A 12,389-nucleotide genomic window follows, 5' to 3' on the forward strand; every position below is an offset into this window, starting at 1 on the left:
TCTAATCCAATAAACTCCATTCCACTCTGCTCCATTCCATTCCATTCCCCTCCACTGCACTCTACCTCACTCCATTCCATTCCACTAAATTCCATTCCATTCCACTTCTTTCAAATCCAATAAACTCCATTCCACTCCATCTCATTCCATTCCACTCAACTCCAATCCTCTCCACTGCACTCCCTTTCATTCCAATCCTCTCCACTCTCCTCCCCTTAACTCCATTACACTCCACTCCATTAGATTTCACAGCATTACATTCCACTCCTGTCCATTCCATTCCACTCCACTCCACTCCATTCCAATAAATTCCATTCCACTCCATTCTGCTGCATTCCGTTACATTCCTCTCCATTCCAGTATAGTACACTCCATTCCATCCTCTCCACCCCACTATACTACACCCCACTCCAGTACACTCCACCCCACTATACTACACTCCACTCCAGTACACTCCACTCCACTCCATTCAATAAAATTCCATTCCACTGCACTACATTCCATTCCATTCTACTCCATTCCACTCCACTCCATTCCATTCCAATCTATTCCATTCCATTCCATTCCATTCCACACCATTCCACTCAATTCCACTCCATTCTCTTCCATTCCATTCCTCTCCACCACTTTCCATTCCATTTCATTCCATTCCACTGCTCTCCACTCCATTCCAGTCCACTCAACTCCATTCCGTTTCATTCCATTCCATTCCATGCCATTCCATTCCATCCTGTACCCTCCATTCCTCTCCATTCCACTCCACTCCACTGCATTCCACTCTATTCACTTCCATTCCTCTCCAGTCTATTCCGAAGCATTCCACTCCACTCCATTCCGTTCCATTACACTCCACTCCACTCCTTTCTAGTACACACCGTTCCACCCTACACCGTTCCACTCCACTCCACTCCACTCCATTCCACTCCCCTCCATTCCATTCCTTTCCACTCATTCCATTTGATTCCATTGCACTCCATTCCACTCCACTCCATTCCACTCCATTCCACTGAATTATTGTCCAGTCTACTCCCTTGCATTCCATTTAATGCCAATCCATTCCATTCCACTCTACTCTACTCCACTCCATTCCATTCCACCCCATTCCATTCCCCTCCATTCCGTCCCACTCCACTCCATTCAAATCCATCTCTTTCCATTCAATTCCATGTCATTCCAATCTTCTCCACTCCATTCCTCTCCACTCCATTCCACTCCACTCCATTCCATTCCATTCCATTCCATTCCATTCCATTCCATTCCATTCCATTCCAATCCATTCGAAGGCACTCGTCTCCATTCAACTTCACTCCAGTCCATTCCACTCCACGCCAAAGCGTTCCATTCCATTGCATTTCACTGCACTCCACTCCACTCCATTACACTCCATTCCCCTCCATTCCATTCCATTTCATTCCATTCCATTCCATTCCATTGCATTCCACTCCTTTACATTCCATTCCATTCCACTGCATTCCATTCCTTTTCACTCTACTCCATTCCACTCTATTCCATTCCATGCCACTCCTTTCCTTTCCAATCCATTCAAGTATGTTCCACTCCATTCCAGTCCTTTCCACTACACTCCACTCTTCCATTCCATTCAATTTCACTCCAATCGATTCCACTCCACTCAACACCGTTCCACTCCACTCTACTGCAATCCATTCCATTCCATTCAATTCCACTCCATTCCTTCCTCTCCACTCCTTTCCACTCCACTCCATTCCATTCCACTCCACTCCACTCCACTCCGTTACATTCCATTCCACTCTACTACATTCCATTCCACCCCACTCCTTTCCATTCCATTCCAGTGCACTGCATTCCACTCCACTCCACTCCTTTCCAATCCATTCCACTCCATTCCCCTTCACTCCACTCCATTCCATTCCATTTCAGTCCATTCCACTCCATTGCAGTCTACTCCAGTCCATTCCTCTCCATTCTATTCCATTCCATTCCACTGCACTCCATTCCATTCGATTCCAATACATTCCACTCCACTAAATTCCATTCCATTCCAATCATTTCCACTCCACTACACTCCATTTTACTACACCCACTTGACTCCACTGTATTCCAATCCATTCCACTCCATTCCACTTCATTCCAACTCATTCCATTCCATTCCATCCCATTCCATTTTACTCCATTCTACTCCACTCCGTTCCATTCCATTCCATTCCATTCCATTCCATTCCATTAACTCCACTTCATACCCCTCCTATCCACTCCACTTTAATACATTCCATTTCACTCCACTCCATTCCGTTCCACTGAACTCAATTCCATTCCACTGCAATCCACTCCATCCACTCCGTTCCACTTAATTCCAGTCCACTCATCTCCACTCCACTCCATTCCTTTCCTCTGCACTCCACTCCGTTTCATTCCATTCCATTCAACTCCAATCCATTCCATTCCACTGTACTCCACTCCACACCACTCCATTGCATTTAATTTCACTCCATTCCATGCCACTCCATTCCACTGCTCTCCTCCCCATTTCAACTCACTCCATTCCATTCCATTCCATTTCAATCCATTCCACTCCACTCCACTCCATTCCCCTCCATTCCAATCCACTACACTCCACTCCGTTGCACTCCATTCCATTCCACTCCATTCATCTCCATTTGACTCCATTCCATACCATTCCCTTCCTTTCCAATCCACTTCACTCCATTCCATTCCACTCCATTGCATCCATGCCATTCCATTCCATTCCAATCCACTCCATTTTATTCCACTCCATTCCATTCCATACCAACCCACTCCCTTCCATTACGCTCCACTCCACACCATTTCATGAAATGGCATTCCTTTCGAATCCATTGCATTATACTCCACTCTACTCAACACCATTCGTTCTACTCCATTCCACTCTACTCCATTCCATTCAACTCCACTCCACTCCACACCACTCCACTCCACTCCATTCCATTCAACTCTATTCCGTTCCTCTCCAGAACACTCCAGTGCCCTCCATTCCACTACACTCCATTCCATTTCACACCACTACATTCCATTCCATTTCATTCCACTCCACTCCACTCCATTCCATTCAATTCCACTAAATTCCACTACACTCCATTCCACTTAACTCCACTCCTTTCCACTCCACTCAATTCCTTGACATTCCACTCCACTATACTCCACTCCATTCTGCTCCACTCCATTCCATTCCACTCCATTCCATTCCTTTCCATTCCATTCCACTCCTTTCAATCCACTCCACTCCATACCACTGCTTTCCACTCGATTCCCTGCCATGCCATTCCATTCCAATCCATTCCCTTGCATTTCACTGCATTCCACTTCACTCCACTTCACTCCATTCCACTCCATTCTACTCAATTCCATTCCAATCCATTCCACTCCACTCCATTACATTCTGTTCCTCACCACTTCACTCTACCTCGCTCCATTCCATTCCACTGAATTCCATTCCTTTCCACTCATTTCTAATCGACTAAACTTCATTCCATTCCTCTCCATTCCATTCCACTCTCTTCAATTCCATTCCATTCAACTCTAGTCCACTCCACTCAACTCCATTCCACTCCAATCCACTCCATTCTCCTCCCCTTAACTCTATTACATTCCACTCCATTAGATTCCAAGGCATTACGTTACACTCCTTTCCATTCCATTCCACTCCACTCCACTCAACTCCAATAATTTCCATTCCATTTAATTCTGCTGCATTCCGTTCCATTCCTCTCAATTCCATTACAGTACACTCCATTCCATCCACTCCACTCCACTCCACTCCACTCCATTCCACTCCACTCCATTCCATTCCACTCCACGCCATTCCATTCCATTCCATTCCATTCCACCCCACTCCACCCAATTCCACTCCATTCCATTCCACTCCATTCCTCTCCACCCCTTTCCATTCCATTCCTTTCCATTCCACTCCTTTCCATTCCACTCTCCATAGCATTCCACTCCACTCAACTCCATTCCATTTCATTCCATTCCATTCCATGTCATTCCATTCCATCCTGTCCCCTCCATTCCTATCCATTACACTCAACTCCACTCAATTCCACTCCATTCAGCTCCATTCCACTCCATTCTATTCCAAGGCATTCCACTCCACTCCATTCCATTCCATTACACTCCATTCCACTCCTCTCCTTTCTATTACACACCATTCCACCCTACACCATTCTACTCCCCTACACTCCAATCCACTCCATTCCTCTCCTCTCCATTCCATTCCATTCCACTCCATTCCATTCCGCTCCATTGCACTCCATTCAACTCCATTCCATTCAAATCCATTCCACTGAATTCTAGTTCACTCCACTCCATTCCATTCCATTTAATACCACTGCATTCCATTCCACTCCACTCCACTCCACTCCATTCCTTTCCATTCCATTCCTCTCCATTCCACTCCACTCCACTCCATTCCACTATATTTCTTTCAATTCAATTCCATCTCATTCCACTACTCTCCACTCCATTCCACTCCACTCCATTCCATTCAATTTCATTTCACTCCATTCCACTCCACTCATCTCCATTCAAGTTCACTCCACTCCATTCCACTCCACGCCACTCTATTCCACTACACTCCAATGGTTTCTACTCGATTCCATTTCACTCTACTCCATTCCATTCCACTCAACTCCACTCCATTCCCCTCCATTCTATTCCATTTAATTCCATTCCATTCCATTCCATTCCATTCCACTGCATTCCAATCCTTTCCACTCTCCTCCATTCCACTCCATTCCATTCCATGCCACTCTTTCTTTCCAATCCATTAAACTATATTCCACTGCACTCCACTCCTTTCTACTCCACTCCACTTCGTTCCATTCAATTGAATTTTTCTCCACTTGCTTCCACTCCACTCAAAACCGTTCCACTCCACTCTACTACAATCCATTCCATTCCATTCCACTCCATTCCTTCCACTCCACTACATTTGATTCCAATACATTACACTCCAGTAAATTCCATTCCATTTCCATCATTTCCACTCCACTACACTCCATTTTACTACACCCCACGTCACTCCATTCCATTCCGATCCATTCCACTTCATTCCACTTCAATCTACCCCATTCCATTTCATTCCATTTCATTCCATTCCATTCCATTCCATTTTCCTTCATTCTATTCCAATCCATTCAACTCCATTCCATTCCACTCCATTCCATTCCAGTCAACTCCACTTCTTGCCACTCCCATCCACTCCACTTCAATACATTCCATTCCACGCCACTGCATTCTATTAAACTGAACTCAATTACATTCCATTGCATTCCACTGCAATCCACTCCATCCATCCATTCCACTAAATTCCAGTCCACTCTACTCCACTCCATTCCACTCCTCTGCACGTCACTCCATTTCATTCCACTCCATTCAACTCCACTCCATTCCATTCCACTGTACTCCTCTCCACACCACTCCTTTGAATTTAATTTCACTCCATTCCATTCCAATCCATTACACTACGCTCTACTCCATTCAACTTCACTCCATTCCATTCCATTCCACTCCACTCCACTCCATTCCACTCCATTTCAATCCACTACACTCCACTCCATTAAACTCCATTCCATTCCATACCATTCCTCTCCATTCCATTCCAATCCATTCCACTCCATTCCACTCCATTCGACTCCATTCCATACCATTCCCTTCCTTTCCAATACACTCCACTCCATTCCACTCCATTCCACTCCTTTCGACTCCATTCCATACCATTCCCTTCCTTTCAAATACGCTCCACTCCATTCCACTCCACTCCACTGCATCCATGCCATTCCATTCCTTTCCAATCCACTCCATTTCATTCCACTCCATTCCATTCCATACCACCCCACTCCCTTCAATTACGGTCCATTCCACAGCATTCCATGAAATGGCATTCCTTTCTAATCCATTGCATTATACTCCACTCTACTCAACACCATTCTTTCTACTCCAGTACACTCTACTTCATTCCATTCATCTCCACTCCACTCCACCCCACCCCACTCCACTCCATTCCATTCAACTATATTCCATTCCTCTCCAAAACACTCCACTCCACTCCATTCCACTCCTCTCCATTCCATTCCATTCCATTTCATCCCACTCCACTCCACTCCACTATACTCCATTACACCACACTCCACTGCACTCCACTCCACTCCATTCCATTCATCTTCATTCCACTCATCTCCATTCCACTGCATTCCATTCCATTCCTTTTCACTCTTTTGCACTCCATTCCTCTCCATTCCACTCCTTTCCATTCCCTTACAATCCATTCCATTCCATCCCATTCCATTCCATTCCATTCCATTCCATTCGACTCCCTTCGACTCAATTCCATTCTACACCATTCCACTCCATTCTATTCCACCCCACTCCATTCCATTCCATCCCATGCAACTCCATTCCTCTCTACTCCCGTCCATTCCACTTCACCCCACTCTATTCCATTCTATTCCATTGCACTCTACTCCGTTCCCCTCCACGGCACTCCATTCCACTCCTCTACACTTCGTTCCAATTCATTCCATTCCATTCCATTCCATTACTGTCCATTCCACTCCATTACTTTCAATTCCACTCCAATCCAGTCCACTACCCTTCATTCCATTCCACTCCACTCCATTCCACTACACTCCTTTCCAAACCACTCCATTCCATTCCAATCCACTCCATTCCATTGCTTTCCATTCCCTCACTCCACTCCATTCCACTCAGCTACACTCCACTCCATTTAATTCCATTCCATTTAATTCCATTCCATTCCACTCCACACCTGTCCATTCCTTTCCACTCCATTCCATTCCATTCCACTCCACTGTACTCCAATCCACTCCATTCCACTGCACTCCATTGTTTTCCTTTCCACTCCATTGCATTCGATTCCATTCAACAACATTCCACTCCATTCCACTCCACTCCACTCCATATTTTTCTGTTCCATTCCAATCCACTCCACGCCATCCCACTCCACTCCATTCCCCTCCACTCCATTCCATTCCATTCCATTCCACTCCACTCCACGCCATTCCATTCCCTTCCATTACATTCCTCTCCACTTCTCTCCATTCCATTCCATTCCACTCCACTTCACTCCAATCCTCTACATTCCACTCCACTCCACTCCACTCCATTCCACTCCATTCCGCTCCAGTCCTTTCCATTACACTCCACTCCACTCCATTCCATTCCATTCCATTTCATTCCACTGCACTCCACTCCACTCCACTGTATTGCATTCCATACAACTCCACTGCACTGCATTCCACTACACTCCACTCCATTACACTCCAGTCCACTCTATTCTATTCCATTCCGTTCCATGCCACTCCATTCCACTCCACTCTACCCCATTCCTCTCCACTCCATTCCTTTCCAATCCCTTCAGCTCCATTCCTCTCACTTCATTTCACTCCACTCCATTCCACTGCCCTCCATTCCATTCCTTTCAACTCCATTCCATTCCATTCCACTCTATTCCATTCCACTCCTCTCCATTCCACCCTAGTCCATTTCACTACTCTCCACTCCATTCCATTCCACTCCAGTCCATTCCATTCCTTTCCATTCTGCTCCATACCCTTCCACTCCACTCAATTCCAGTCCACTCCACTCCAGTCCATTACTTTGCATTCCATTCCAATCAATTCCATTCCTCTCCACTCAATTCCAGTCCACTCAACTCCATTCCACTCCACTCCACTCCATTTCACTCCAGTCCACTACAGTCCATTCCATTCCATTCCATCCCACTCCATTGAATGCCACTCCTCTCAATTCCAGTCCACTCCACTCCATTCCACTACATTCCACTCCCCTCCACTCAACTCAATTCCATTTCACTTCACTCCATTCCATTCCACTCCACTCTATTACTTTCCATTCCATTCCACTGCATTCCATTCCTTTCCACTCCACTCCACTCCTTTACATTGCATTCCACTCCTGTCCTATTCATTCCATTCCATTCCACTTCATTTCCACCACTCCACTCCACTCCACTCCATTCCATTCCATTCCACTCCACATCATTCCATTTCAATTCATTCCACCCCACTCCTCTCCATTCCATTCCACTTCGCTCAACTCCATTCGATTCAATTCCAATCCACTCCACTCCATTCCAATCCATTCAACTCCGTTCCATTAAAATCCAAACAATTTCATTCCATTCCACTCCATTCCATTCCATTCCATTCCATTCCACTCCTTTCCACTCCACTCCACGCCATTCCCCTCCACTCCATTCTTTTCCATTCCACTCCATTCCACTCCACTCCTCTCCATTCCATTCCATTCCATTCCAATCCACTCCAATCCATTCCACTCCACGCTACTCCATTCCATTCCACCCCACTCCACTCCTTTCCATTCCATTCCCTTCCAGTCCATTCCATTCCATTCCACTGAACTCCACTCCACTCCACTCCACACCACACCATTCCTTTCCACTCCATTCCATTCCACTCCTGTCTTTCCATAGGATCTCTATCTGTCACAAAGCCTGGAGTACAGTGACTCAATCTCAGCGCATATTTCTTTTCACCATTCCATTGCATTCCATTCCATCCCATTCCATTCCATTCTATTGCACTGCACTACACTACACTACACTCCATTCCATTACAGTACATCGCATTCCATTAGAATCCATTCCAGTCCACTCCACTCCACTCCATTCCATTCCACTTCACTCCACTCCATTTCACTCCATGCCATTGCATTCCATTCAATTCCATTCCGTTCCATTCCTTTCTATTTCAATCAACTCAACTCTATCCAACTCCATTCCACTTCATTCTGCTTCACTCCAATCCATTCCATTCCACTCCACTACACTCAATTCCGTTCCACTGTACTCCACTCCGCTCCTCTCCATTCCACTGCATTTCATTCCATGCCATTCCATTCCACTCCAATCAATCCCATTCTACTCCATTACACTCAACTCCATTGCCTTTCACTCCATTCAACTGCACACCACTCCGCTCCACTCCACTACATTCCACTCCACTCCATTCCACTCCACTCCACTCCAATCCATTCCATTCCATTCCGTTCCAATCCACTCAACTCCATTCCACTCCACTCCATTCCACTCCACTCCACTCCATTCCACTTCTCTGCACTAAACTCCACTCCACTCCATTCCACTCCACTCCACTTCATTCCACTTCTCTCCACTAAACTCCACTCCACTTCATTACACTCCATTCCATTCCATTCCATTCCATTCCTTTCCTATCCATTCCACTCCACTCCACTCCATTCCATTCCATTCCCTTCCGATCCATTCCATTCCATTCCAATCCACTCCAATCCACTCCACTCCACTCCACTCCACTCCATTTCATTCCACTCCATTCCATTCCATTCCTTGATTTCCATAGGTTCTCACTCTGTCACACAGGCTGGAGTATAGTGGCTCAATGTCAACTCACATTCCTTTTCACCATTTCATTGCATTCTATTCCATCCCATTTCATGCCTTTCTGTTGCACTCCACTCCCTCCACTGCATTCCATTCCACTGCATTGCATTCCATTCGAATCCATTCCATTCCATTCCATTCCACTTCACCCCATTCCACTCCACTCCATATCATTCCAATCCATTCTATTTCATTCCCTTGCATTACACTCCTTTCTTTCGACAGGATATCACTCTGTCCCACAGGCTGTAGTGCAGTGCCACAATCTCAACTCACATAATATGTCATCTTTCCTTTGCGCTGCATTCTATTCCATTGCATTCCTTTGCATTCCATTCCATTCCATTCCTTTCCATTCAATTGCTTTTAATGCCACTCCGTTCCAATCCACTCCACTCCACTCCATACCATTCCCGTCAACTCCACTTCACTCCACTCTACTCAATTCCACTCCATTCAATTCCATTCCATTGCTTTCCATTCCACTCCATTCAATTCCACTCCATTCCATCCCACTGCATTGCATTCCATTCCACTCCATTTCATTTCACTCCACTCCACTCCAATGAATTCCAAACAAATCCATTCCACTCCACTCCATTCCCGTCCAGTCCACTCCATTAAACTCATCTCCACTCCATTCCACTCCACTCCAATCCACTAAATTCTACTCCACTACAATCCACTACACTCCACTCAACTCCATTCCATTCCACTCCATTTCATTCTTTTCCACTCCCTTCCAATCCACTCCATTCAACTACACTTCATTCTATTCCATTCCTCTCCCCTTCACTCCATTCCATTCCACTCCGTTGCACTTAACTCCAATCCATTCCACTCCACACCCCTCCAGTCATTTTCACTCCATTCCATTCCACTCCACTCCACTCCTCTCCACTGCATTCCACTCCACTCCACTCCTCTCCACTGCATTCCACTCCACTCCACTCCACTCCATTCCATTCCATTCCATTCCATTCCATTCCATTCCATTCCATTCCATTCCATTCCATTCCATTGCATTCCATTCCATTCCATTCCATTTCATTCCATTCCATTCCATTCCATTCCATTCCTTTCCCCTCCATTCCACTCCACTCCTCTTCAATCAACTCCAATCCACTCCAATCCATTCCATTCCATTCCCTTCCACTGCATTCCATTCCATTCCTTTATTTCGAGAGTATCTCACTCTGTCACCCAGTCTGGAGTGTGGTGGCACAATCTCACCTGCTGTTCTGTTCCGTTCCATTCCGTTCTGCTCCACTTCTCTCCTCTCCACCCCATTCCAATGTGCTCCATTCCACTCCACTCCACTAAACCATATTCCATTACATCCGATTCCAGTACACTCCATTCCACTGCTCTCCACTCCACTGCACTCCACTGCACTCCATTCCACTCCATCCAATTCCATTCCACTCCATCCAATTCCATTCCACTCCATTTCACTAAACTCAACTCCACCCCACTCCACTCCACTTCATTGCAGTCCTTTACACCCTATTCCGTTCCTCTCTATTCCACTCCACTCCACTCCACTTCACTCCACTCCACTCAACTCCAGTCCACTCCATACCATTCCATTCCACTGCATTCCATTCCATTCCTTTCTTTCAAGAGAATCGCTCTCTGTCACACAGCATGGAGCGCAGTTTCACAATCTCAGCTTCCATTGCATTCCATTCCATTCCATTACGTTACTTTCTATTTCAATCCACTCCTCTCTACTCTACTCCATTCCACTCCATTCCCCTCCACTCCAATTCATTCCATTCCACTCCACTCCACTTCATTCCATTCCACTCCATGCTACTCCGATACACTCCTCTCCATTCCACCGCATTCCATTCCATTCCGTTTCACTCCACTCCATACCATTCTTCCCCATCACACTCCATTATTTTGCATTCCATTCCATTAAACTGCTCTCCACTCCACTCCTCCCCTTTCCATTTCACTCTATTCCACTTCACTCCACTCCATTCCAAGCCAATTTAATCCATTCCATTCCATTTTATGCCAATGCACTCCACTCCACTCCATTCCATTCCACTACACTCCACTCCAGTCTACTCCATTCTACTTTACTCTGTTCCATTCCGTTCTATTCCAGTCCACTCCAGTCCATTAAATTCCATTCCACTCCACTCCACTTCATTCCATTCCACTACACGCCACTTCAATACACTGCCCTCCATTCCACTACATTCCATTCCATTCCGTTTCACTCCACTCCATACCATTGTACCCCACTACACTCCATTATTTTGTATTCTATTCCATTCCACTGCACTCCAGTCCCCTCTTCCCCTTTCCATTTCACTCCATTCCACTTCACTCCACTCCATTCCACGCCAACTTAATCCATTCCATTCCATTTTATTTCATTGCACTCCACTCCACTCCATTCCATTCGACTACACTCCGCTCCAGTCTACTCCATTTGACTTTACACCATTCCATTCCATTCCGGTCCACTCCATTCCATTCCATTCCATTTCATTCCATTCCATTCCACTCCACTCCACTCCATTCCACTGCACTCCAATACATTCCATTCCTCCCCATCCATTCCACTCCACTCCACTTCATTCAACTTCTCTCCAGTCAACAGCACTCCACTCCTTTCCTGTCCACTCCATTCCATTCCATTCCGCTCCACTCCACTCCATTCCATTCCTTTCCAATCCATTCCATTCCATTCCAGTCCACTCCAGTCTTCTCCAATCCACTCCACTCCACTCGACTCCACTCCACTCCACTCCACTCCATTCCGTTCCACTCCATTGCATTCCATTCCTTTCTTTCCATAGGATCTCACTCTGTCACAAAGGCTGGAGTTGAGTGGCTCAATCTCAGCTCACATTTCTTTTAACCATTCCATTGCATTCCATTCCATACCCTTCCATGCCATTCTATTACACTCGAATCCTCTAAACTCCACTCC

This window comes from Pongo abelii, chromosome 15 (genome assembly GCF_028885655.2).
Source record: "Pongo abelii isolate AG06213 chromosome 15, NHGRI_mPonAbe1-v2.0_pri, whole genome shotgun sequence".
In the NCBI taxonomy this organism is placed as follows: domain Eukaryota; kingdom Metazoa; phylum Chordata; class Mammalia; order Primates; family Hominidae; genus Pongo; species Pongo abelii.